Below are 6,425 nucleotides of genomic sequence, written 5' to 3' on the forward strand. Positions count from 1 at the left end.
GAAGTGCTTCATGCAGAAGCAGCTACCTGGAAACACAGCCGGTACTAAGTATGAACATTCACCTAGGAGATGTGTGATCACTTTTTTTAAAGCAGTCAAATTTTGATAGTAGTTAAAACTAATTAGATTTAATTTATACCCCATCTAAGGCTTATTTATAGTGAATATCTCAATATTATTTTATTTTATAACAAAATTGTATATATATGTGAGTGTGTGTGTGTGTGTGTGTGTGTGTGTGTGTGTGTGTGAGTGTGTATGTATGTGTATATATACACATACCCACACACACCACATTTTTGCTTTGGGGACAGGGGTCCCTGACGAGGGTACAGATAGCTATGTCACCCTTAATTCATCAGAGAGAAGAGGCTGTAAATCAAGGAGATCCAATATTTGGTTTGTTTTGCTTCCACCTACCTGTCCTAGGTCAGGAACACTAAACTCACTACTTTCTCTCCTCCTTTTTTTTTTCCAGCTGTAAAATGAGAAATATAATGATTTGATGATTTAACATCCAGGGTAGACTAGACTTTATTCTAAGAACTTTACACATACTACCTTATTTAACCCTTAAAATTTCACAACATTATTTTTATAGATGTGAAAACTAAGGCTCATAGAGGGTAAATAATTCATGATTATAGGACAAGAGCTGGGATTTAAACCTCCACAAAAGGAATGTGACAATTCTTGGGACAAAATCTGAACGGCCATATAAGTTGATATTGTGGGTCAGCTTTTATTAGGGAACCAACACAAATCCCACTTGAGTTGGAATTCCCTTGAGCTTGGTAAGCACTAATTGAGCATCTCCTACATATTAGGTACAATTTGAAAAAAATGTAATTAAAGGATAATGTGTGTTCTTATGTTCAAGAAATTTATGATCAATTAGAAAAAATGACAGTACATAATATGGGCATTAGATATCTTCTCTCTGGGTCAGATATTTGGGGAATTCAGGTATAATATTTTAGGCTCTAGTATTTCTCCGCTGATTATTGTACAAGGTTTATTTATTTATTTTTTAAATCTCTTAAGAGTGCCCCTTGTATTTAAAAAACATTACATATTTTTTCTAGTAATAAGGTAGCCTGGACCACAGCATCTGATAAGAGGCTGGAAAAACATAGCATTTTCATTGTTCCAAATTTAAAAATAGCAAATAATTTAGTTCTGAATGGCTTCTACTCCCCTGCCCCGCCCCCATGTATATTTTATTTAAGGCAAAAGGACAAGAAGATAGTCTTTTTAGCATATTTTTCTAGAATATCTAAGGAGCGCCATTAACTCTTTTAATTAGCATATGTGAAATACTATAGGAGGTGCAAAGCACTGTCCTAAATACAGAGTTTCCTATGAATAAATCACTCACTCTCTAAAAGAGTCAGTCTCCTGGGGGTACATGGGACACTGGGTGGTGGTGTTATGAAGCAGTAGGCTCTCAAGTCAGCGGGCTGGATTTGATTCCCTGTTCTATAACGTGGGCAAGTGATTTAACATCTCTGTGACCCTACTTCACTATCTGCCTCTTTGGGATAATAATAGCATTTGGATCATTTGGTTGTGATAAAGATTAAATAAGATAATCCACTTTCAGATATACACCCTCAGAAACACATTGTTCTAGATAGCAATATACACAGATGTTCATAGTTTCATTGTCTGTAATAGCTCCAGATAACCCATATATACATCATTAGCAGAACCCATAAGTCAGTTGTGGCCTATTCCTACAATAGGGTGCCATGGAACAATAAAAATGAATGATCTGCAGCTGCCTGCAAAACCCTGAATGGGTATTTTAAAAAGAATACTGAGTAAAAGGTGCCACATACAACAAAATAGATGCTTTATGATCCTGTTTCTATAAAGTTAAAGAAAGAAAAGGCAAAAATCACAAAATTCAACCACATGTTTTAATGAAGGGCAAATGTATAAAGATGAGCAAATGAATCAATACCATGAAAGTAGTCCATTAGAATCTGTAAGAGGTGGAAGTTACTGAGAAAGGAGGAGTGAGTTGGCAGGAGCTCTTGGAGAAATTTCTTGGCCTTTGGATGGGACCTGAACCTAGGTGTTTGTATTCTCAGAGAAACAAGAGCTTCCAGGCCAAGACAACACAGAACCTTGCCAAGGTATGGAGTAGGGGAGGCTGAGGTGGGGAGTGGGGATGCAGACGGGTTCAGTAGCTACCTGCGCTGCAGGTGATGCCGTCATCAAGGGAGGGGGATTTCTGGAAGGCAAAGCAGGCCCCTGTGTTCTGGAAGGTTTTCCTTTCTCCTTGCAGGTGCTTCCTTTTGAAGCTTCTGTCCCAACTCTTCCTGGTGAATCAGGGCTCTTGGGCAGTTTTTGCTCCACTCCCAAGCCTCAGCCTTTCTGTGGTCTCTAGTGAATGCTGCACCTTGGCATAGACAGCTCTCTACTCTGGGTGGCAGAAACTAACAAATCCACACGTTTTTGCAGCCTGGAGACCATCAAGACTCAGGGATTCTTGGTGGTATCTGGAACTCTTTCTCTGCATAGCTCTGTCTCTCAGTTCCTCTACTCCATAAATCCTAGCTTCTAGGTCTCCCTGGAACTCAGACCTCTGGATTCTGACTTAGTGTGGTCATTGGACTCTTGAGTTTCTTTTTTTCTTTTTTTTTTTTTTGAAGGGACCAACTATCCCAGCTTCCCTGGTGCTTAAGGGAGTCCCTGGTCACAGAACTTGCAAATGCTGAAACCAGGTAGTCACCAGGTTATTGTCAGGGTGTCTAGTTGAGGTCCAGGTCCTTGGTGTCTGAATAAAGGATAGAGCAAGACACACAAAGTAACAGGCAAAGTACAGATTTATAGAAAGTGAAGGCGGAAGTAGCTGTCTGTCAGGTAGAGCTGAGTGGGCTGAGCAAGAGAGAGAGAGAGAGATCAAGGCTCCTGGGTCTAGAAATGAGTATCTTACAAACTAAGCTGTGAGGCCTTCTCTTCCCTACCTGGTTGAAGACCTTACCCCAATTGTCCCCAGTGTTTACCTTTTGATACCTGATTAGAATATTGTCCAATTTCCCCCTACTGGTTACCTTAGAAAATCTAACTACAATACTGTCCACTTCACCCCCATTGGTCATTTTAAAATAGTGAACCTGTGTTGGGAGTTGTCAGGGTGATAAGCCCTCAGGGGTGGGGGTTGTCAGGGTGATAAATCCTCAGGGGTGGGAGTTGTCATGGTGATGGGACTTGTCATAAACAGGGGTATGACTTGTCTCCCTGTCTTGTCCTCTAGCAGCATCCTGCTAATACCCTGCTTCCGCCATCTTGGTGTCCCTGAACTCCAGCTACCAACTGGAAATAGCTGGAAGCCTTCAGACAGAAATTCGGGTATCACAGGCACCACCTCATGCATTAACTATGATGTCTACTGTGCGTGGAGGTCCTAAGTGTGCCCTGGATTTTGTCCTCTTTAATACTGGCTTCTGATGGGAGACTGATTTCATGTCCCTCCTTTCTTATGGCTGGAAGCAAAAGTACATTTTCTTTTTACCATTTTGAGCCTGTTTAAATCTCACATTGTTGTGAGATTGACAGAAAATGTGCAGATGTTTTAAAAATAATTAAATGCTAATAAATGCTTACATTTTTATTTATCTAAGACACTGTATCCACTTTTCATACTTCTAACAACAGCCAAAATAAATTCAAGAATAATTAAAGACTGGAAAGTTAATGGTTACCAAAACAGGATAATATTTTCATAAAAGGTACTCTTTGTATAACAGGAAGAGAGAATAAAATAAGAGTGGCTTTGAAAGGCACAACAAACAAACTTTTAAAAGTTTTAAAAGTATTTGTGCAATTATGACAAAGATTAATGTAATTAATAAGCAAATTTTTCTTTTTTTTTTTTTCTTGAGACAGAGTCTCTGGGCTCAAGCGATCCTCCTGCCTCAACCTCCCAAGTACTGAGTCGACTATAGTCATGCTCCTCTGCATCCAACTTAAGAAATCATTCTTTTTTCTTTGTGGTTCTGGGGATTAAACCCTGGGGCACTCTCCCACAGAGACATATCCCCAGCCCTTTTTATTTTGAGACAGGTTCTTACTAAGTTGCCCAGGCTGGCCTAGAACTTGAGATCCTCCTGCCTCAGCCTCCCAACTAACTGGGATCACAGGCATAAGTCACTGTACCTGGCTACAGATCATTCTTAATAAATAAAAAACATTGACTCCTGAAATAAAAATATTGTTAAATAACATGGACAAGTAATTCAAAGGGGAAATTTAAGTAGCCAGTAAACATGAAAAAGTTTTAATATTCAAAATTTTCAAATTAGAGTTGAAGAGCTATGATTTCATTTCTCTAGCCAACTGTCAAAAATGAAAGGGTCCCTCACCTGTTGGCAGTGAGACTATATAGAAAAGTCACACTTCAAATGAACTGTTGGTGAAACTGTCATCCTATAACCTACTAAAAGGCGTTAGAATTGTAAATATTCATTTTTTTAACCTGGAAATTTATGGTAAGGAAATAAAAAGATAAAAGGATAACATATTACACCATTTTCATACTTAAAACAGCTTTACTATACTTTAAGACATTAAGACAAAATAAACTCAAGAGGAATTGAAGAGTGGAATGTTAGAACAATAAAAATGTATGAAAAGATATATAAAGAGGTTCAATGAAGCATTGTTGACAATTCAGAAAAGCTTTACAAATGTCTGCCTCGGGGGATTGCTACTATAGCTCTATGATAAAACGTTGTGCAACTATTAAAACCAAAAGGATAGATTTTTTTCTTTTTTCTTCTTTTTTTTTTTTTTTTTTTTGCAGTGCTAAGGATTGAACCCAATGGTCTCTACATCTGAGCTACATACTCTACATACCCATCCTTTTTTATTTTTTGAAATAGGGTCTTGCTAAGTTGGCCAGGCTGGGTATGAGGAAAGGCTTGCCAACCTCTCCTCGCCCTACTGGGATATCAGGGCACCATGCCCAGACGGGAAAGGTTTTTCTGTTGCAGTTTCCTAAACCTGTGAGATATTATTATATACAAAGACTAGGTTGTCAAATAGTATTACAATATTGTAAGAAATATTCTGTGGAAGAAATAAATATGTATGCACACAAGCAATGTGTATTGATGTTTGCATAAAAAAAAACCTAAAACATAAAATAAACTGCCACAGTACAATTTGCCTTTGTAATTACAAAATTATTATGGTCATTTATTGTCCAAAGAGATAACAAATATATTTCTATTTTTAAAAGATACAAAAGGAGCTTACCCCTTGCCCCATCCAGGTACTTACCTTCTTATGCTAATTCAGTGTCAGGGAGGGAAGAGGCTGTGGAACCATCATCTGTTTTGAAATCATTGATCTCTACACCTTAGCAACTGGTTGTGTGGTCTTTCTCTCATTTGTGTGTTCAAATCGTCTCTTCAGCTTTCCAAGAAGACTTTGAGAGCTGATGCCTGGTGTCATCAAACTTTGCTCAGCTCATGATCACCACCCAGCGAGGTGTTCTCATTCCCATTTCACTGAAGAAGTGACTGAGACCTGAATGAGTGGAGTGACTTGGTCAGCCTCACACAGCGTGGTCCCATCCTCAGTGCCTGGGGGTTTCACAATTATTAACTGAAGCAGGATGGGCATGAAAAACAAAGGGGAGCAAAGAACACAGAAGAAAAGAACAGATCAAATGATTTCTTCTAGGGATTCAGGGAACTTGTTTGGCAGGACAGATGAGAGAGAATCCTTTTTGTCTTCTCCTCTCCTGGGCCACCATGGACAACTGTCACAACTGTGCTCCTGGCCCCCCCGACTGTGGCTTGATGTTAGCTCAGTAAATAAGCATGCTGACACTGAATGTTTCTACCTGGAATCTGTTGTCATGTAGAATGTCAACTTTTATGACAGGCTAAGGGTCTCCCCCTCCAAGCAAGCCCTGCAAATCCCATTAGCAACACTAACCATATTTGAGCAAGTGACTTCCCGTGCTCCGCTCGGAACACGACACCCTTTTAATGTTATTCAGCATTTGATGAGAAATAACTGTGGGAAACAAAGTAATCCCTTTATGGGGACAGTCCCTTATGAAACATGCAAAGGTTTAGTTGGTCCTCTTGGCAAGATCACCCCAGAGGGCACGACGTACATTGGTTTTTAGAAAAGAAAATTCAGATGTGATAGACCTGCGTCAGGAACAAGGAAAAAAAAAAAATCAGAGAATCCAGTGTCGCAGGTGAGACAGATGACAAGTAAATTTCATCACAAGAGCAAAGTGTGACAAATCCAAGTCAATCAGCATTCTCTGTGATGTGTTGGCCACAAGGTACTCCCCCTCCAGAAAACCAGGATAAAATGCACCCTAATAAAGGAGCTGACCGGAACGCAATGGCACCTGCCTGTAATCCCACTGGCTCAGGAGGTTGAAGCAGGGG

The sequence above is a fragment of the Spermophilus citellus genome (genome assembly GCF_964194105.1).
Source record: "Spermophilus citellus genome assembly, chromosome: 6".
NCBI classification, from domain to species: Eukaryota; Metazoa; Chordata; class Mammalia; order Rodentia; family Sciuridae; genus Spermophilus; species Spermophilus citellus.